This window comes from Cetorhinus maximus, chromosome 6, assembly GCF_964194155.1.
Source record: "Cetorhinus maximus chromosome 6, sCetMax3.hap1.1, whole genome shotgun sequence".
NCBI lineage: Eukaryota > Metazoa > Chordata > Chondrichthyes > Lamniformes > Cetorhinidae > Cetorhinus > Cetorhinus maximus.
In genome coordinates this window covers 42,290,718-42,312,994 of record NC_135884.1, presented here as the reverse complement: position 1 = coordinate 42,312,994, position 22,277 = coordinate 42,290,718, and the positions used below count along the sequence as shown (strand labels likewise).

The following is a 22,277-nucleotide window of genomic DNA, read 5'->3' as shown; positions in this document are numbered from 1 at the left end:
TAGTCAGTGTGTAATGTTGATTTGATTGAAGTGGTACCATTTTCAACTGCAAATGGCCTTACAGAGCGATGTGGCACAGTTCTGGCCCTAGAAGATCGAGTTTTTTACTGCAGCACCTTGGCATGGATGGCAGCAGTCTACACTGGCTGGCTGAGAGGTAACAGCCCGATTACTGGTGGAGAGGCTGTGGTGAGAGCATAAATGCTGTCACCCTGAGAGGTGTTAACAGGCTTGTGTTCCACAGAGCCACTGCCACTCTCCTGCGGCAGCACCTCAACCATCCTAGTAATCTTCCAGCAGACAGGTTGTTGGACTGCTGTTAGAACCTACAAGCCCCTTTGAGAATTGGTACCTACAGCCATGATGACAGCTGCCTGAGGGTGCACTGCAGCGATCAGCCCTTCCATGCCAACAAGCTGAGTTTGTAGGACTTCAGTTTGATCGTCCACTGTAACACTCAAATACTGAGTAGCTTCTTTCTCGTGGAGTTAGTCATCACTTCCATGGTGGAAGAGGTTCTAAGCTCTGTGCAAGATTTTAGCCTGATTCCTCCATGCTCCTTGATAAGGACAGCAAGCTTTCAGGCAGGCTTGCCGACACACCAAACATTTCATTATGCATGCGCATCAGCCCTTTTTTCAGTATGTCGCCCTCATCCCCGTCCTTATCTATAGAAGAACATCTGTATGGCCTCACCCTCTGGGGATCAGGTGCCTGCCCAACTCTATCCCCTTTGCTAGCTGCAGGATACTCATGCCTAGTATCACACTCTGTGTGGATCCCATCTCTAAGCTAACCTCTAAAGGATGCATCCTGTCAGTTTCTGAGCTGGTGGCGGTAAGTCTGAGAGGGAATGATGGTGTTTCTCCATAAGCAATCTCAGTCTCTTCCTCCTCTACCATTTCTTGTGAGGGGCAACGGGAAAGCAGGATGTGCATGCTTTAGACCATCTGCAGCTTGTAAATCAGGGGATGAGGGGGAAGTGGGAAATGAGAAGGAGGACTAGGTATAAGCATACCATCACCTTCACTGGTTTCGGCCGCGCCAGTGGCTGTGGCCTCAGTAATGGCCGCTCCAATGATGGTCAGCATGATCGGGTTGAGGACATTAGCCATTCTTGCCCTTTGGCTCCCACCAGCTGCCTGTGGTTATGCACCAACTTTGTCCCGCTAGAAAGAGTGACGTGTGTCAGTGAGTGTGATGCAAGCTGTTTGGGTGATGAGGCTGCCATGGTTGAATAGCTGGTAGTGTGTGCAAGCTGGGAAATGTGGGTGTGAGTTTGCAGCAGTGCTAAGTGCATGAGGGTGAGGTGAAGCTATGAATATGAGGTATGCGTCTTGGTTAATAGAGATTGTAGGTATGCAAGGGTCGGGGGTGGTGAATTGAGTGGTGTGTGAGGCAAGTGGTTCGGTTTTAAGGACATGACATTTGAAGTTGCATTCATTGACCTCGACCACTTGTGAGGTCAGTAAACTTCTTTCTGCACTGCATCCAAGTCCCCTGGGCTAGGCTGTTCCCACTGCCTTTGCAAAGTTTGTCTGGAGGGCCTTCTAATCCCTTATGGATAGAGGATCTCTCTCCTGTCTACCTCTTGCACCAACAGTTCTGGTGCTGTATTAGAGAATGTTGGAGCGCATTCTCTCCCTTTATATTCACTCATCATGAAGGTCAGACGTCCTTCCCCAGCTACTTCGAGCACCTGCTGCAGCCAGATTTCGCCTCGCCTTTAAAAGGTGCAGGCTAGCTTTAAGTAGTGCAGGCTAGCTCTAAGTGGTGTACTACCCTTGAACGATCTTGGATCAGCTAATGAGGTGTGCAGCCACTCAGCAGTGGGTTTCATACTGGGCTGCACACTACTAGAATTTAAATGAACAGGCAGCATGAAATTTGTGTGCTGCCTGCATCAGGAGGAATGGGCGTAGGTTAATCCTGCATTGTGATCCCTACACTCGTTTTCTGGAACTGTTGTATTTTGCTCCCCGTGTGGCTGAATTGTTGGGGCTGTAGATAAAGCTGACATCATCTTGAAGTATACGAACGAAGATTGTTCAGAATTCTGAAGCTGATTATATTTCTGTAGGAGGCTGGCAGTCTTCATGTTCAAGACAAGTTTACGATGGTGGGTCAGTGAAGGAAGTACTGACAGCCTTGGCTGGGAAGTACCAATGGGTATGCAGGGGTAGACTGTGCAGGGGCATATCTCTAAAAGCAACTGGTTCAATGTCTATCAAGTATTTTGTCTTATTTTAGTTATGACAAACAGAACACCAACCGTGAGTCACCAGATTAAAGAAACTCACCCCATCAATCTCGATCCTGTGTTCTTTTTGGAGATCTCTTGTTGCATTTATAACTTGCTTTAATATTAATGTTAGTTAATTCAGATTCTAATTGTGTGGGAAAGTGACTCCTGGCATTTACACTGCAAGATCTGGTGCTCTGGTCCTAGCAGCAAATTGGTAGCCCCAATTTTTAAGGGCGAGAAGCTGCTGCCAGATTTAGTAATGTAAATGCTGGGAGTTGGCTCAAGGGCATCAATCTCCAAGAATCCAAATTAGGCTAATAGAATGTGCGCCCATAACAATGGTGCTGTTGAGGTACAGCGGGGGTGGGGCTGTGCAATATGACATTAAACTACTGAAGTAAAGAGATGATTAAAAGAATTATATTGACATAGGGAGAATCTATTCCTCTGATCCCCTGCCCACCTTCTGTTTTCACCTGTTTCTCTCAGGTTAGAATTGACACTGACTTGACCCATATATTTTTTTGGAAAAACAAGACAAAACAAAACTAGCCCCAGTTGCCACAACACGTAATAAAGTTGCACCCGCTGAAACCAGGCGTATCTAAGCATACCATACAATGTGGCTGTGCATTACTTGAGCTGCTGTTTATCACCCAGGCAGAGCTGTGCAATTAGTTTAGTAGACAGCAGTACAACTCAGGGCCAACAGTGTCCAATCATTTCCCTGGGAATAAATCCTGATATAAGTTCAGACAGCTAGAGAAAAGCACCCACTTCAATTGTTTGTGAAAGGGAAGAGCATGAAATCATTTCCCTCCCACCTGCCATTGCCCATTGTAGGATTTGCAGGGCTAATTAGAGACATTTGTTTTAGCTCCGCAAGGCTCAACCACCTCAAATGTAATTAGGCCTCGGTAACCAAATGTTTAATGTGGCGATGGCAGATGGCAGCCTGTTGTTTTCACAGTAAGATACAGTCAGTCAGATATTTCAGCAGAAACTGTGGGTTGGGTTTTCTCTGGGAGCTGAACCCTGTCGTTAGGCTGAAACCTGGGTCAGAAGCCCGTGCTGTGTGGGAAATGCTTGCACAAAGTGATTTTCCCGAAGGTGGTCAATTAATTGCCAGAGAGCGGGCTTACCATTGAATTAGGCATGGTGGGCAGGCTCTCGAAGCTGGAGGGCCAATCAGAGGCCTTTCAGCTTGAAAGGAGCTGCAGGCTTCAATGGAAGTTAAATAGGAGAGAGGGCACTTCAAAATGGAGGCACCTGGTCGCCAATCTTTTTAAACCTCGAATTAAAAATTGGCTTTAGCAGCCAGGCCACATTGTGGGTGGGGGTAGATTCTATCGGGCAGCTCGTAGCTGCTCCAGCACCCAGACAAGCTCTAGGCCTGCCTGGAGCACTGACCTCTACCCCGGTCTGTTATGGTTAAACTAGCCCCCACCACCTGCGGAGATTTGGAGGCTGAGTGGAAAATCTCAATTGGCCTCTTTTAATTGGCCTTAATAAGCTGATAACGACCTTAATTGGCTACTGCATGCAGGCAAGTAGCCATGCCAAACCCCGCCCCCCCAACCCTGCTTTAATGGCCCTGTAGTGGGATGGAGTTGGGGAACCCGCACACGGGCTGGTGGCACTGTTTTTGAGCTCCTGCCTGCCTCCAATCCTGGCCCCAGCGGGGCCTATCCCGATCAAACCTGTGTTTTTGGTCAGCCTTTGTGTCCTGTATAGCAAGTGCGATACAAATGCCGATCATTTTTGATTATTGCTGGTAAAGGAGACATTTTTTGTTGAAGCTTTTCATCTTGCACTCATCAGGACAGTTCTCAAGAATACCAACATAAGGGAAGCAACAAATTTATACTGTATGAGAAGAGTGCTGATTGGTTGGTAAGTGGACTCTGACGCCATGTATGCCCAGATAGATGGTGTTGCCATGGGACCCCCTCTAGGCACAGCTCTTGCAAACGTCTTTGTTGGGTCCATGAGAAATGTGTCTTCAACGGAATGACACCTAGCTTCCTACCCCTCACATATTTCTGATATGTGGATGATACGTTTGCTATATTTAAATCCGCAGCTGCATGTAATAATTTCCTTACATGTCATAATGGGCTGAATCCTGCATTCAAATTCACCTTTGAAATGGAGCAGTCAAATGAACTGCCTTTCCTTGACATACTAGTTGAGAAACCTGCCAGGGGATTCTCTACCACCATCTACTGCAAGTCTACCTCACTGTTTAATATTACAGTTCCACGCGCTATAAGATTGGCCTTATCGGCAACTTTGTAAATTGGGCCCGAGCCATTTGCTCAGCATGCAAGCTTGATGCTGTAACAAGGCAGTTCAAAGGCATCCAGCAGGATAATGGCTACCCTGATCAAATCATTTCATGCTGTATATCACGTGAACTCATGAATGGGCCTAAGGCTGTCACTTTCGGCACTAAAAGTGCCCAGTCTACCTCAGATTACCCTGGAAGGGCAAGGTATCTCAAAATTTTGAGCAGCAGGTGAAGCTAGCTGTTTCAGGCTGCTACCCTATTCAAGGGTATTCGATGTTCCAAAAAAGGAGGTGGGGTAGCTTTGTTAATAAAGGAAGGTATCAGTGCGGTGGTGAGTAGCGATATAGGTGCAGTCGATCATGATGTGGAATCAGTTTGGGCGGAAATAAGGAATAGCAAGGGGAAGAAGTCAGGGGTGGGAGTCGTCTGTAGGCCTCCGAAGAGTTGCCTCACTGTGGGACAAAGTATAAATCGGGAAGTAATGGAGGCGTGTAAAAAGGGTGCTACAATGTCATGGGTGATTTTAAGCTGCATATTGACTGGACAAATCAGATTGACAAGGGTAACATGGAAGACAAATTTGTAGAGTGCATCAGGGATTGTTTCTTAGAGCAATATGTTGCAGAACCTACCCAGGAACAGGCTATTTTAGATCTAGTAATGTGTAATGAGGTAGGATTAATAAGAGATCTCGTAATTAAGGATCCTTTAGGGGATAGTGATCACAACATGGTAGAATTTCAAATTCAGTTTGAGGGCGAGCAACTTGGGTCTCAAGCCAGTGTCCTCAACTTAAATAAGGGCAATTACAGAGGTATGAGGAAAGAGTTGTCTAAAGCGGGCTGGGAAAATAGACTAAGGGGAAGGACAGTGGATGAGCAGTGGCAGACATTTAAGCAGATATTTTATAACGCTCAGCAAAAAATTATCCTGGTCAAAAAGAAGGACTCGATGGGAAAGATGAACCACCCGTGGTTAAAAAAGACGGTCAAAGAGTGTATCCAATGAAAAACTAAGGCATACAAAGCGGCAAAAACTAGTGGTAAGCCAGAGGATTGGGAATTTTTTAGGAACCAGCAGCAGATGACTAAAAAACTAATAAAGAGAGAGAAAATTCAATACGAAAGTAAATTGGCAAGAAATATAAAAACTAACAGCAAGAGCTTCTACGGGTACATAAAAAGAAAGACAATGGCTAAAGTGAGCGTGGGACCCTTGGAAGATGCGACTGGAGACTTGATAACGGGGAACTGGGAAATGGCAGATAATTTAAACCAATATTTTGCATCGGTCTTCATGGTGGAGGACACTATAAACATTCCAAAGATGTCAGATAAGCAAGGAGCTAATGGGAGGAAAGATCTTGTAATAGTCTCTATCACTAGGGACAGAGTATTTGACAAATTAATGGGCCTAAAGGCAGACAAGTCACCAGGACCTGTTGGCCTGCATCCAAGCGTTTTACAAGAAGTGGCTGCAGAGCTAGTGGATGCATTGGTTGAAATATTCCAGAACTCACTGGATCCTGGGAGGGTCCCAGCCAATGGGAAAACTGCTAATGTGATGTCCCTGTTCAAGAAGGGAGGGAGAAAAAAAGCAGGAAACTTGGGAAAATGCTAGAGTCCATTATTAAGCAAAAAATAGCAGAACATTTAGAAAAGATTAACGCAATCAAACAGAGTCAACATGATAAAAGCAAAAAACTGCGGATGCTGGAAATCCAAAACAAAAACAAAAATACCTGGAAAAACTCAGCAGGTCTGGCAGCATCTGCGGAGAGGAACACAGTTAACTTTTCGAGTCCGAATGACCCTTCAACAGAACTAAGTAAAAATAGAGTCAACATGATGTTGTGATAGGGAAATTGTGTTTGACAAATTTGTTAGAGTTCTTTGAGGATATAACAAGCAGAGTTGATAAAGGGGAACCAGTAGTTGTAGTGTATTGGATTTCCAGAAGGCATTTGATAAGATGCCACATAAAAGGTTATTGCACAAGATAGGAGCTCACAGTATTGGGAGTAATGTATTAGCATGGATTGAGGATTGGATGACACACAGAAGACAGAGAGTCGGGATTAATGGGTCTTTTTCAGGTTGAAAAGATGTAACTAGTGGAGTGCCACAAAGATCAGTCCTAAGGCCTCAATTATTTACTAACTCTATATTAATGACTTGGAGGATTGGGCAGAGTGTAATGTATCCAAATTTGCTGACGATACAAAAATAGGTGGGAGGGCATGTTGTGATGAGGACGTAAGGAATTTGCAAGGAGAAAAGACAGGTTGAGTGAGTGGGCAAAAACTTGGCAGATGGAGTTTAATATAGGAAAGTGTGAGGTCATGCACTTTGGTAGGAAAAATCAAAAGGCAGACTATTATTTAATTGAAGAGAGACTCCAAAAAAGTGCAGCACAGAGGGATCTGGATGTTCTTGTGGATGAAACGCAAAATGTTAACATGCAGGTGCAGCAAGTAATTAAGACGACAAATGGAATTTTGGCCTGTATTGCTAAGGGGTTGGAGTTTAAAAATAGGGAAGTCTTGTTACAACTGTACAGGGTGTTGGTGACACCACACCTGGATTACTGTGTACAGTTTTGGTCCCTGTATTTAAGAAAGGATATACTGGCATTGGAGGCAGTTCAAAAGAGACTCACTAGGCTGATTCCTGGGATGAAGGGGTTGACTTATCAAGAATGGTTAAACAGGTTAGGTCTTTATTCATTGGAGTTTAGAAGAATAAGGGGTGATCTTTCTGAAACGTACAAGATTCTGAGGGGGCTTGCCAGGGTAGATGTTGAGAAGATGTTTCCACTAGTGGGGGAATCTCTAACTAGGGGACATAGTTACAGAATAAGGGAATACTCATTTAAAACTGAGATGTGAAGGAATTTCTTTGAGGGTAGTGAACGTCTGGAATTCTCTACCCCAGAGAGTTGTGGAGGCTAGATCACTGAATGTATTTAAAGAGGAGGTAGATAGATTTTTGAAATACCGGGGACCTGAAGGCTATGAGGAGCTGACATGAAAGAGAAGCTGAGGCCTGGGGCAGATCAACCATGATCTTATTGAATGGCAGGGCAGGCTTGAGGGGCTGAATGAACTACTCCTGCTCTTATTTCTTATGTTCTTATACCTTACTATGCAGTAGCAATATGAGTGGTATTCGCCACTAACGGGATGCTGCTGTTAAGCCAAAAAGACGTTCTACCTATCAGACAAGTGAGTAATGTGGTATATGAATTTCAGTGCCAGTGTGATGCTAGGTATGTAGGCCGTACATCCCAAAGATTGGTGGATTGTATCAAGCAGCATGTCTGTTATGACACAGCAGTTGCTAAAGGCTGAGTTGCTTAAATCCCAGAGGGAAAGTTGAACAATTGTCATAACCTATATTTTTAATTGGAATGTTCGAGATGCAGCTCTGAATTCAGGGATAAAACCACCAAGCTTCAAGGTTTTTTAATATAAAATTAAATTAAACATTTATTAATTCAACAACAAATTAAACACATACACATGTCTACAAATACTACTGGAATAACTTTTAAACAAATCCCCAAATTAATCACTCCCAAGTAAATCTTCACCAAGGCAACAATAACCCATAGACTTTAAACAGACACCAGGCAAAGCACATTTGACCATACAAATTCAAAATGAGGTGCCTTGCATTGGTTCCTTTGCAGATCCAGTTGTAGGCTTACAGGCTGGTCAGATCTTAAATGCCTCTACTCACACACACAAACTCCTTTCTGTTTATACCTAGCTTCCCCTTTGTATGTAAATTTTCCATTGTATGATGAAGCTTTTTAATTTTACCTCTCCTAACAATAAACCCTTTCATTCCACCAATTTTATTAGTAAGCTGAAAAAAATAAACACATTGCTTGGTGTTCTCTAGCGAGGTGCAGGATTTCACCCTTTCTTTTGAATGGTTTATTCAACAAATGCAAATGTCCTATATACTTTCTATCCTTACTTACTGTTTACTCAATTACCATCTCAAACTACTATACATCAAAGCACCCAGACTAGCTAGCTTTAATCCAACTAAGCCACACACACACAGACAGACACGGACCCTACTACAATTCCAATTTAACAATAATTTCCAATAACATTATAGACATTAATATCTCTTCATGACATCCCCCTGCCTATCGAAAAATGAACCATCATAATTTTAAAAGATGGCTTCATTTTTTAATAACCCATCTCACACTATCTCCTATACGTATTACACTATTACATTACCAGATGCATGCATTAACATAATAATATAAATACACAAGTCCTTGATATCAACAGAAATCATTCCAGTTCAGTGTCCAGGTTTTCTTTAAATGTCCAATATTTCTTTTAAGCTTCAAACTCTTGATAATGTATCTGCGAACAGATTTTCTCTACCAGCAACATGTATAATCCGTAAATTAAATGGTTGTAATAATAGTGACACCTGAAAAGTCTTGCACTTTTGCGTCAAAATTTATCCAAAAGCTTCAAAGGATTGTGATATGTATAAACCATTGTTTCTGATGAATTGCTTGCAACATAAATTTCAAAATGCTGCAAAGCTAACACTAAACCCGAAGTTTCTTTTTCGATCGTTGAATATCTTCGCTGTTGTACATTCAGCTTCCGTGAAAAACACCCTATCGGTTTTTCAACTCGTGTCATATTCTAACAGTGTGGCCCAAATGCCTATATCGCTTGCACCAACAGCCAACTTAAATTGCTTGGCATAATTGGTTACTGCCAAAACTGGTGTCATAGTTAATACAGTTTTCAAACTATCAAATTACTTCTGACACTCCAATGTCCATTGAAACTTCTTGCTCTTTTTTAATAGTTCAATCAGTAGAGCAGCCACACTGCTAAAAATTTTTCAAATTTCCACTAAAACCCACTCATGTCCAGAAACCCCAAAACTTCTCATTTTATTGTAGGCAATGTGAAATCCACGATAGCCTTGAATTTCACATCTCTCTGAGCCACTTTACCATGTCCAGTGGTATGGCCTAGATACATAGCTTGTGTTTTGCAAATTCACTTTTATCCAAGTTCATTACCAAATTAACTTCATGTAATTGAGTAAATAATTCTTCCAGATTCTGTAAATGCTCCTCCCACATCTGACTGAAAACTATTAAATCATCAATATAAACAGCACAATTGGCTAGACCTGCAAATACTTTGTTTGTCAGTCTTTGAAATCTCGCAGGTGCATTCTTCATACCAAATGGCACGACTTTAAACTGATATAGTCCATTTGGTGTCACAAAAACTGATATCTCCTTTGCTCTTTCTGACAATGGTACCTGTCAATATTCTTTTAGCAAGTCAATCTTTGTGATAAATTTCGATTGTCCCACTTTCTCAATGCAATCTTCCAACCGTGGTATAGGATATGAATTTGCTTTTGTCACCGCATTCACCTCGATAGTCCACACACAGTCTTTGTATTCCATCTGGTTTCAGTACCAGCACAATAGGCAAACTCCAGTTACTGCAACTAGACTCAATAATATCATTTTGAAGCATAAAATCAATTTATTTTTGTACTTGTGATAACTTTGCCGGATTTAATCTAAAAGGATGTTGCCTTATTGAAGATGAAGCCTGTACAGACACCTCATGTATAGCTAAATTTGTCTTTCCCAACTTATTCCCACAAATAGGTTTGTGTGACTGCAATAGCTTTTCCAAATCACTTTGACACTTGTTTCGAAGCCATCTCAATATTTCACTTAAATTTTCAAGTATCCCCTCATTATCCAATTTGATTAGAGGAAAATCAATTTCAGAATCTTGCACTTCTACCTCTTTCTCATCATCCACCATCACTAATACCTCTTTTTGTTCCTTTTCCCTGTCAAAGTACTTTTTAAGCATATTTACATGACACATCCTCTGCTTCTTTCTTCTATCTGGAGTATTTATTATATAATTTACTTCACTCAATTTCTTTTCAATCCTGTAAGGTCCATTAAACCTCGCATTTAATGAATCACCCAGAACTGGTAACAAAACTAGTACTTTCTCTCCAGAAACCAAACTGTGAGCTTTAGCTTTCTTATCTGCTTCCACTTTCATCACTTGCTGTGATATCTTTAAATATTCCCTAGCCAACTCACATGCTCTGTTCAACCTTTCCTTGAAATTTGATACATAATCCAGGAGAAAAGTTTCTGAATTTTGGCCCACCAATTTCTCATGAATCAATTTCAGTGGTCCCCTTACCTCATGAACATAAACTAGTTCAGAAGGGCGAAAATCAGTCGATGCTTTAGGAGCGTCTCTAATAGCAAATAATAAGAATGGAATTCCTGTATCCAAATCCTGTGGATAATCCTGATAGTATGCTCTCATCATAGTTTTTTAAAGTTTGATGCCATGTTTCCAAAGCTCCTTGTGAATCCGGATGATAAGCTGTTGACTTAAACTGTTTTATCCCCAAACTGTTCATTACTTCCTTAAACAGTTGTGACATAAACTTTGACCCCTGATCTGATTGTATTTCCTTAGGTAAACCATACCTTGTGAAAAAATTAGTTAACTCCTCCACAATCATCTTGGTTGTAATATTTCTTCAAGGTATCGCTTCATGAAACCTGGTAGAGACATCCATTATTGTCAGTAAGTGCTGATTTCCACTTTTAGTCTTATGGAGGGGTTCTACGCAAACAATCATGGCCCTAGTAAAACGTTCTTTAAATGCTGGTATTGGGATTAAAGGTGCCTGCTTAATCACTGCTTGTGGTTTCCCCGTCACCTGACGTGTGACAGGTTCTACAGAATTTAACTACATCCCTATTCAATCCTGGCCAAAAAAATACCTCTGTATCTTTTCCTGTGTTTTTCTAATTCCTAAATGACCCCCCATTGGAATCTCATGAGCAATTCTCAGAACCTCATTTCTATAACCTAATGGGATAACAATCTGATGCACCTCATACCAGCTTTCACTGGCTGAAACATGGTCCGGCCTCCATTTTCTCATCAAAATATCGCGCTTAAGATAATAACATACTGGAATGCATTTTGCTTCTGTTTCTGAGTAAACTACCTGATATAACTGTTTTAATTACAAATCATTTTTCTGTAACTCCACTAACCTCCTTGAGTTAAACACTTCAGCTGAATTGTCCTGTAGCCTTTCCTTCTGAATAATGTTATCAAACAGAGTGCCAGCTAATTGGATGTTGACACTTTCTTCCTGCCTTTGAACTGCCTGCCCTTCTTGTTTTTCTTGTTTCAACCTGTGTGCTTGTGATCCCGTTATCACACAATCTGGAAACAATCCAGGATGCTCTTTCTATAAAATCTCTCTTGAAACAACTTCTACAGGCTGCTCAACTGCCATAGGTATCACCCACATCTGTGACCCAGCTATATCATTACCCAAAATAAATTGAACAACTGCAACGGGCAATTTTTCAACTACTCCAACAATAACTTCATCTGCCTTCCATTTGCTCTTTAGATTTATCTTCCACAAGGGGGTAGGTATAGCATCTCCACTTATTATCACCCCTCTGAACTTATCACTATCCCACAACATTAAGGATTGATTAGCCTCTGTGTCTCGTAAAATTTTAACCTCTTTACCTACTCCATCCTGTATACATGGAAGTACTTTCCCTTCACACACAACATCTTTAAACATTTCTGCAAGCTGCTCTTCAGAATTCTCTTGGGTAATCTGTGAACACATTCCCAATTCTTTACCTATCACTGATTCTCCCTCCTTGTACACAAACCGCTGGTTCCTCCTGTGCCTGAACCTCAGAACCCATAGTACTATCACTTCCAGAACCTTTCTACACACCAATAATCCAACAGATTTTCCCTGCAATTTCCAACACACTGACTTTGTGTGCCCCACTTTATTCCAATGAAAACATCTCAACTTTTGAATGTCACTTCTACCCTCAGCACCTTTTTTATTCTGAGAAAAAACTTCCTGGGAATTTCCAGCTACTCCTCTTCCCTGACTACCCACCTTCCTTTCACCTTCCCACTTTCTATCATTTTCTGATTTAAAAGGGTGATGAAGAAAAGGATTAGCTCCATGAACTAACTCATAATCATCAGCTATCTCTGCTGCTTGCCTTATCATTTGAACCCTCTGGACTTCCACCTGAGTTTTCACTGTTGAAGGAATTGAAACTTTAAATTCTTCCAGAACAATTACTTCTCTAAGAGCTGCATATGTTCTCTTTATTTTTAATGCCTGTATCCACCGGTAAAAATTATTTTGTTTTACTCTCTCAAACTCAATATATGTTTGCCCAGGCTGTTTTCTCATATTCCTAAATTTCTGTCTGTATGCCTCAGGAACCAACTCATATGCACTCAGAATAACCTTTTTCACCACATCATAATTCACCGATACTTCTTCACACAGCAAAGCATGTGCTCCACCCACCAACTTAGAGTGTAATGATAACATCTAGTACTCTTGTGGCTAGTTCATCTGTTTAGTTATCTTCTCAAATGAAATAAGAAATGCTTCAATATCTTTTTCCTCAAACTTTAGAAGAGCTTGTACAAATCTAAACATCTCCCCACTGGGTTTTAGGTTAAAGGTTTGTTCATCATCAGAACTCTCCTCAGAATCTGAGATCTCTAACTTCCAACCTTTTAATCAGGTATTCTCTTTCTTTCTCTCTTTCCCTTGCCTCTCTTTCTTTATCCATCTCTCTTGCCTGAAATTCCACTTCCAGCTTCCTTTCTTTTTCCTGCCTTTCTGCTTCTTCCCTTTGAAATGTCATTTCTCTGTCCTTTGCTTCTAATTCAAGTTTTTTCAGTTCGTTTGCTTGTTTAAGTTCAAGCGTCTTCATTTGTAATAGAAGTCTCACTACCTCCAGTTGTGACTCACCAGTGTCAGGTAGCACTTCCAACTGTAAATGCTGTGCTATACCTTTAATTATATCTGATTTCAATTAAGCCACACAAACACACAGACACAGACCCTACTACAATTCCAATTTAACAATAATTTCCAATAACATTGTAGATATAGACATTAATGTCTCCTCATGACAATGTCCCTTCTGCTGTTCACAATGGACAAGGTACAGACCGTACTCAACCAGCCCGAGTTTGCAAAACTCAAAACACAATGTCCAACAGTAGATGTGATTCTGTGATTGGACAACATTTGCTAAATAATCCTCAGTGTGCTAAGAATTACACTGACAGCCAATTTAAGATTGTCAGTCAAGCTCGCAGTATGGTGCATTTGTGTGTACTGGAAGCTACATATATTAATACACAGGTCCCTGTTCTTTGCAGACAGAAAGAATATGTACACACATTGTGCCTGTTTCAGCTGAACAAAATAAGTGACAGCCATTTGCAGACTCACTCCACAGGGCAATGCCCTGATCATTCGGAATCAAGCAGCCTGGTTTAAATTTCAAACAATGCTTGGCAGTTAACTGTCAATCACCATCAATTGCTGCATTCTTTATGGCAACACCTCTACCAATCAGAGTACACTTGCCAACCAATCGGCACTCTTTTCTCATACAGTATAAATTGTTGTTTCCCTTCCATTGTTATTCATGTGAATTGTCCTGATGAGTGTAGGATAAAAAGCTTTGACAAAAGATGTCCTTTTTCAGCAGTATTCAAGTTCTGTATAACCAAATGATCATTTTTGATTGTTATCCTAAAAGCTTTGTAATCTTACATTCCCTAATGGCATAGTTATTTGATATGAGGTGATCCACTGAATTCTAAATTTACTCTGCCTGTACCCCAGGGCAGATTGAACCAGAGATGGACAGCTGAACTGGATGGATTGTGATCTTGAACTTGAACAATTGCTCTGTAGTCAATTTTGTAACTTTACTGTCCTGGCTACAGACCTTCCCCAGAGTTGGGCAAAAGTCCATACAGAGCAATGAAGCCAAAATTGCATTGCTTGGTCAGAGTTCAGGGCATGAATGTCCAGAATTGGACTGGCAGCAGTTGTTTTAATTTTTCTGGCTGCTGGCACTTTGCCTCCAGGGTCAAGTGTACAGGTTCTTTTCTATTAACAACCCTGGAGGCATTGTGATATAAATGTGATACAACAAATCAATCATCTAGGGTCAGTTGTTGCTATGCTGGTGATCAGTCTCCAATACCAAACAACTACACATGGCCTAATTTAAAATAACAGGCATTTTACAACTTTCCTTACCTTGGGGAGTACTGAAGTATTTGAAATACTGTGCTGGTAGCACTAGAGTGAATAATTTCTCTGTCTCCTGCATGGAGAGTTAGTATGGAGTAGGAAACCACTTGACGCACGCCATTGCACCTGCAAAGCAAAGCTGCTGCCAAAGCCTCTAAACCTAGACAAATGATACAGAGGTCATTACATAGAAATGGTGCAGAGTGACTTGATATCTTAAATAAATCGATAAAGACATTTACTTTCCTTAACAGCAACATTGTGGAATTAGATTCGGTTTTCTCAGTCAACTTTTTCAAATTACATTTAAACAGGTTTGTTTTCTCATTGAAGGAGTTACATCAAAATGCCTCAAACTGTAATCTGAAAGCTAATTGGAAAAACTAGATACTTACTAAGCAGTTGTTGGTTTATGGAATTGTAGTCACAAATAAGGAGGGATGGGATAATTCATGATCCTTGCAAGTGTGAATCACTTGTTTTGGTCCAGGTCACCAGTCACATCTGGAATACATTCATTCAGAACCACTTATAAACGACTACTCTCCTTATGTCACTGGTAAGACTTCAAAACATCATTTTGGACAAAGTATGGTTTGGCTCGTTTCCATGCCGACACCCTCCTCTTCTCCACCACCACCCATACTTCTCCTATTGCTCCTCCTGCTGTTGAGGTATAAGGTATCCTCTGTTGTAATTTGCCTTTAAGGGATTGCAACATGACAATACAGGAAGAAAGCATGCCATGCTGCAATCCTTAAAGGCATATTACAACATCCTTTACCTTGTCCAGGCAGCTTTGCTTCATTTCCCGAACATAAAACAAGGAGTGTCATCAGCTCTTCAGTACCTTCCATTACAGTAGCTCCTTTAAGCTCCTAATTTGCCTTCCTCTCCTTCTGTGTCTGACCCTCAAGTAGGACATTTCGATACATTAAAGGCAGTATATGCAGAAAAGTTTTAAAGAGGATTTTGAATGTGGGGAAACTGAAAGGATTTAGAAAGACAGACTTCCTTTTATGCAGTGCCTATGACAACATTAGGATATTCCAAGGCACTTTACAGCCAATCAAGTAGTTGCGAAGTAAACATTGTTATAATGTAGGAAGCATGGCAAATGATTATGTACACAGCAAGCCTCCACAAGCAACAATCTGATAATGATCAGTTAACCTGTTAATCCCCTGTCCTCTTCAAAATCGTGCAATGGGGTCTTTTACTTTCACCTGAGAGCATAGATGGGGCCTTTGTTTAATGTTTCATTTGAAAGTTGGCACCATTGACAGTGCAGGACTCCCTCAGTACTGCACTGGAGTGTAAACTTGGATTGTGTGCTCATGTTTCTGGAGCAAGACTTATATCCACAAGCTTCAAATGCAAGGGTGAGGGTGCTGTCACTTAGCCACAGCTGCCACATAGCAGAAAGTTCTTAATGTTGGACAAGATGGTTAAAACTTTTGTCATTGTTGGTGAGGGGCAGCATGAATGCACAGTGGACCAGAGTTGGAAGTCATAGGGCTGCAGGAGTTTGCAAAGATACCTCTTCACTAACAATTAATTTACAATGTGTATTTTAATGTATCAAAATGTCCCAGGTACCATTCAAGCCCAGGTAGGATCACAGTACTAGGTCTTGCAGCCCACTATGTTCAGCCTGCGGTATTAACCTTGTAAATAATATTTAGTGAGGCATTGTTGAAGGCATGAAGACTCTGTTGTAGAGTGAACATAGTGGGTGGTTCTGGCAGCAAGCTTAAATTGCACCAGCCACCAGTAATCAAGTGTGGTTGGTTTCTCAAGTGAAGGCGCTGTTCATGCCCAGGAATATGCCTCAACTCCCACCATCAGAATGGAATGATGCCTCTTGCTGTACTGAAATGAATTTTTTCCTGTTGCACATCAGCTAACCTTGTAACCTTTCTGAGTGAGACTGCCAAGTTTGTTCCAATTTGTGGTTAGTTAGTTCCTTGCTTGGTCTGAGGTGTGGTTGATTCTCAACTGTGGGTTACACCCAATAGAAGCTGTTTGGAGACTGCCCAAGCTGGTTTTCCTTTGACTCACATAGCCAGGAGGAGGAGAGAATTAACTAGATTCTGACTCTAAGGTGAAAATGCGTTGATCTAAATCACTGCATCGTCTCACTCCTCAACTTGACATTCCCAGTTGGAGACCTCTTGCATCTGTCGATCTTTGCCAACTTGCTGTATGGGATAGTTTGACAGGGAGTGCAACTTCCATAGGTAAGGGAATAAAATATAATTATCTCTTACAAAAGTAAAACTATACTTAGATTATGTTGGAGCTGCAGCGACTGAAGTATGATTGTTTGTGTAAGTAATTCTCCGTTCCTATCATGAAATTTAACAACAGTGTAAGTATGAAGCAAAGAAAGAACTTGAAACAAAGTAACACCTTATCTCATCTGTCAGAAATAAGCTGAGGAAATGATAAATTCTTTTGTGGTGAATTGAATCTTTTGGTGAGGGAGTGTTGGTCAAGTTGAAGGGAGAATATGCTGCTCTTCTTTCTGTAGTTGCATGGGATGTAGAAAATCTATCTGAATTATCAGGAAAGCTCATTTAAGCATCTCACAGGAAAAGTGGTACTTTGACAGCGCTGCACTTCTTCATGGACTCCAGTATTAGCCGAGATTATGCACTTAAATCATAGAGGAGGGTTTAAATTCACAACCTTCTCACCCTGAGGTAAGCGTGCCATCCCCTATGGGGGAGATGGTGACATAGTGGTAATGTCACTGGCAAAGTAATGTAGAGGCCCAGGCTAATCCTCAGGGGTCAAGAGCTCAAATTCCACCACAGCAGCTGGCGGAATTTGAATTTAATGAATGAATCTGGAATATAAAGCTAGTCTCAATAATGGTGAAAAACCCATTTGGAAAGAAATCTGTCGTCCTTGCCTGGTCTGGCCTACATGTGACTCCAGACCCACTCTTAACTGCCCTCTGAAATGACCTGGCAAACCATTCCGTTCAAGGGCATTAAGGGATGGGCAACAATGCTGGCAAATTTCCAAGCAACTTAAATTGAGCCTCAGGATTAAATCGAGTCTCAAACTCAAACTTCCACTCAAACACAGAAGTGCTGAGTGGAATACCTCAATGATCAATTTTGGGACCATTAGTAAGGTCCTGATTTTGATGAATGGGTTAAAATTGGACCCTTACTCGTGTTTCTAGTAACTGTTAATGCCATGAGCCATTTTTATACTGATGATCTTTTAGACAAGGTGCCAGGAGACAATTGACAATAGCCAACTCTGAGTTTATCTTGTCAGCAGAAGTGCAGGGTTAAATTTTCAACTTGCCACCCAGGTATGAAGTCAGCATTGTGGATTGACCACTCACTGTAGAAACAGCCCAATTTTCATTTCCATCATGTTTAAAGTCTACCCTGTAGACTCTTCATTTTTTTCATTCTTAAATTCTACTGGTGATACAAAGAAACCAAATAATCATGGTGTAAACTTGGCTCATCCAGGTTACCAGAATTTTTTTCAAAAAATATGTTTTATTCATAAAATTTGTAAAAGCACATTACAAAACAGTTCAAATTTGATATTTCATAAAATGCAATACAGTTCAGCTCCTTTCAATATAGTACGTGGCACTTGGATGTACCCCTCTACATTTACAATAATATACATTTCATGTCAAACATTCTTTGGCGCAAAGGTCCTTGGTGTACTATAGTGGAAGATCTTAGACTATGTGGTTACCAGACTTGATTTGAAACAGTGTCAGTGAAAAAGTGACTTTGAATGCAAAAGCTCAATGGCAGCTGGCCATATTGTCAGACAATACCACTTTGGTGGTGGCGGAAAGCACAGTTTAATCTGTTTAAATTTGTAGTTTGATGACTGGAGAAGACTTGAGGTCAAATATTTAAGTGAGCAAAGAATGCCAGATGAAATTCAGTACTGTAATGCGCTAAAGTTTAGAAAAAAATGTAGTTGGTGCAAGTACTCCATGTGCAAAGCTTTTATCAATCCAATTTGCTAGTCATTTAAGTAAAATGCAGCAGTCAATTGAAACCAGGCATGCAATCTACTTCAATACTTTTATTGTCCTTTGGCTGACATAATCAGCTTCAGTCTATAGTTGAATGCATATTGTTTTCATTCCAAAGTGAAACAATTAAATAAAGATTAATTATTTCACTATACAACTATTTTATATGTATATTGTACAAATAATATATAGTATATATTATATGTATATATTGTGCACATGTATATATAATGTATATATTGCACGTGAATGTATATATATTCATTGTGTGTATATATACATATATATATTTATGGTAATAGTGAAAGTCCTGACAATGTGTTGGGTGTTTTTTGATGTGTTTTTTAATAATGTCATTAGCTCTTGCCTGCAGAATGCCAGTGATAAATATTGGTGGGGAGATTGTAATTTAGTAACTAACAAGGACACTGATGAAATTAAATAAGTAAATAAGAAGGGACACAATGGAAAACAAAGGAAGAAATGAAGGGCAATGTTTGGAGATAAAATCAATAAATGAGCTGAAACATATCTGTCCAGAAAGAAAAAAATGCGAACGGTGAAAGGAATAAAAACAATGAAAGAGTAGGGATGAATCAGTGTGCAAAATGAATCTGGAACTAAAATGGGACATGTTCAAACTAGTTAAAGACAAATTTAAGACTGATGTCATATAATCCAAAATGAAGGAATGGCCTGTTGGAAAATGACTAAATGGGAAGCGCTGAGCTAACCACAAAATAAATAAGGAACCCCTGCTGAGATTGGAAATAAAAAAAAGCTGTAGCAGCCCTAATTAGAAATAAATGGAGTGGCATGGGAAAAATATGAGCAGTTGGGGGTCAGGTGGCTAGAGAATTGAAGGAAGGGAAGAATAGTGCAGGCTAATGGAGGAACCAACGTGAAAGGACTTGGTTGGGGGAGGGGATTTTTGGATATGTGCTCAGAGACCATGAAATAAGTACAGAATTATCTTTTAATTGATTGGCTCAGAATTTCCAGCAATAAGAATACTTGATGCCCTGTGGTTGTCAAAAAAATTCCCATGGATTAAGAATATTTTTAGGAGCTGTGAGCACAAAATAAATATAATAATTTTAAGTCGTTGAGCCAAGCAGTTCTTTAGCCACACATTTTCTTCGTTTAGCAAGAGTGAATTTTGATTGAAGAAAGTCCTGTGTTTAATTATGTTCAGATGATACTATTAATTGATATTGTAATTTAGTTAATTAACTTTTAATAAAAATATGTAAAATGACAGTGTAATGCAAAAAGAAACTCTATTCCTTCAGGTGCTATCAGATAAAGATGTCACAATTTCTATTCATGACTGAATGTGGTGTTTAAAGGGGCAACTGTTCATTTTACTCCAGGCTGAATTTGCATTTTGCATGAAGTATTTGCACAAGACTCACAAGATGTTTGAGATTAAAAAGCTTTTTGATTCATTCTTCATACTAATTGAATAGCCTGTTATTGCACTTGTTCAAAAACTGTTGTTCGATGAATATTACTTGGGCCATGAAAGTGTAGTATACGTGAATATGTGAAGTTGTTCAGAATGTTTGGCTTTGGAAAGTGACAATCGTATGCAAGATGCTGAAACATATCTATGAAAAAAGACACTTAGGATAAGATAGTCTTACAAATTGATTAATATTTAGAATGAAAACAACCAGAAAGAAACAACAGCTATATCAGTAGTTGAGGAGAAACACAGATCAATGTAAAGTGTGTGAAGTCTCGTTAGATAGAGTCCAATGTCTCCACATGAGGCTATTTTTGCTGTAGTTTGTTACAAATGTGAAGGTTGTAAGATGGTTGGGCATGATTTTTTTCGGATGGCAAGATTTTCCATCCTGCCACCTGAAGAGTCAGTGGGGAGTGCATCCACATCAATACGGGGTGAGGGGGTTGGCTTCCCCCTGTTGTGGGTAAAATAGCGGCGGAGACTTGATGAGACATTTAAGTAGCTATTAATTAGCCGCTTAAGGGCATCAATAGGCTCTAGGCCAGGAGAGCCTCCTAATTCACCCAAAGCCCTGGTAAAATGAGAGACAGAAGCAGGTGGGTGGTGATGGGCAGGCCACATGCTGTGAGCACCCCTCCTTCAAACCCGTAAGTGGGGGACCATAAATTTCCAACTGTTGTGTTTTGGGGCTATCTCTTTAATGTAGGGCAAAATAGAGGAATGAAGGAGTCATGCGACGTGTTCTGAATTCTGCCCGACAACAGGCTTGGATGTCTTGAATGCTAAAGGATAAAGGGGGCCCACATTGTCTTACTGGGAAGAAGGTGTGAGATATTCATATCTGTAAACAATTACTAGGCCAGCTGTTAGTTTCCAAGTCACAGGGAGCTGTTAGAAATGTCAGAGTTTGTAAATGGTTACACTTTAAACTGTCTATTTAATTCCAAGATAGAATGTAGTTAGGGATTTAAAATTCTATGGGATATAAATTCAGTATACCCAGTTTAATAAGGTCTAATTTTCCTGGACTTTTGACCACTGCTAAATTTGCCAGGGCCATTTTTAGGCTCCTGCGCTCATATCCAACTCCGATTTGTTTATAGTCGTATTTCTGGGTGTTGAGTGGCTTAACCAGTGGCACATAAAGGGACCTCTGGAGGCCACAAGACCAGGCTCCAAAACATTTAGAAATTGTTTTTTGTGGAGTCGGAAGGCACACAAGCATAGATCAGCATCAGCTGTAGTACTGAAGGTCCTTTTCCATTGTGGCTTGGTGCAGACTTGATGCCTAAATAATCTCTTTGGTATTGTGCTGCCACTTTTGCAGTTAAAATCTGTTGCTGGTATTATTTATGGATGGCAAATCCGGAGATCAAGAAAACTTGAACAAGGTAAATTGGCCACGTAATTGACTTTATAGTTTGTTGGAATTGCAGCCATGCAGGTCATTACAGACTTATGAGCATGCAGAGCAGGAATTTCCTCAGAGTACTCTGTGTCAGAGCTGTGGTCACAATACTATGATTAGACTTATCAATCTTGGGCAATCGAGGAAAAAGTTAGCCTGAAATTCTTGATTATAATCCATTGATTCTTGCTGGAATTGTGGAGTTTTGGTGAGGACATTTTTGCTTAACTGGGGATTCCCTTGGTTCAATAATTCTTCATTCCCCTTTCCCTTCCATCACGAGCTTCCCAATTTTATGTGGGGGGTTTTGGCATCCGCACTGATGTATCTGTAGTTTTAAAAGTCAGCTAATCTGTGAATATCAAAATAAAAAGAAAAACTGGAAATTTGAAATACCAACTGATGTATGTGAAAAAGTACAGTAGGTAAATGAACATCAATAAAGAGAAAAAATAGGTTATTCTTAAAATTCTTTCAAGGGATGTGGGTGTCGCTAGAAAGGCCAAGATTTGTTGCCCATCCCTAATTGCCCTTGAGAAGGTGGTGGTGAGCCGCCTCCTTGAACCGCTGCAGTCCATCTGGTGCAGGTAACACACACAGTGCTGTTGGGAAGGGAGATTCAGGATTTTGACCCAGCCACAATGAA

At 40.5% G+C, this 22,277-nt stretch overlaps 1 protein-coding gene across 10 annotated transcripts in view; it reads left to right on the top strand.

The window, feature by feature from the left end:
• The window catches only part of magi1b (membrane associated guanylate kinase, WW and PDZ domain containing 1b), a 457,254-nt gene that overhangs the window by 166,601 nt on the left and 268,376 nt on the right, over window positions 1-22,277 (top strand). Inside the window, exon 1 of one of the 10 annotated variants that reach the window (XM_078543665.1) lies at window positions 16,807-16,965. The exons of 8 other annotated variants lie outside the window; for them this stretch is intronic. The gene's annotated coding sequence lies outside the window, so the exon portion shown is untranslated. Of the gene's footprint in view, window positions 1-16,806; window positions 16,966-22,277 lie in introns of those variants that run through there. One more of the 10 variants, XM_078543668.1, reaches the window with a different exon arrangement.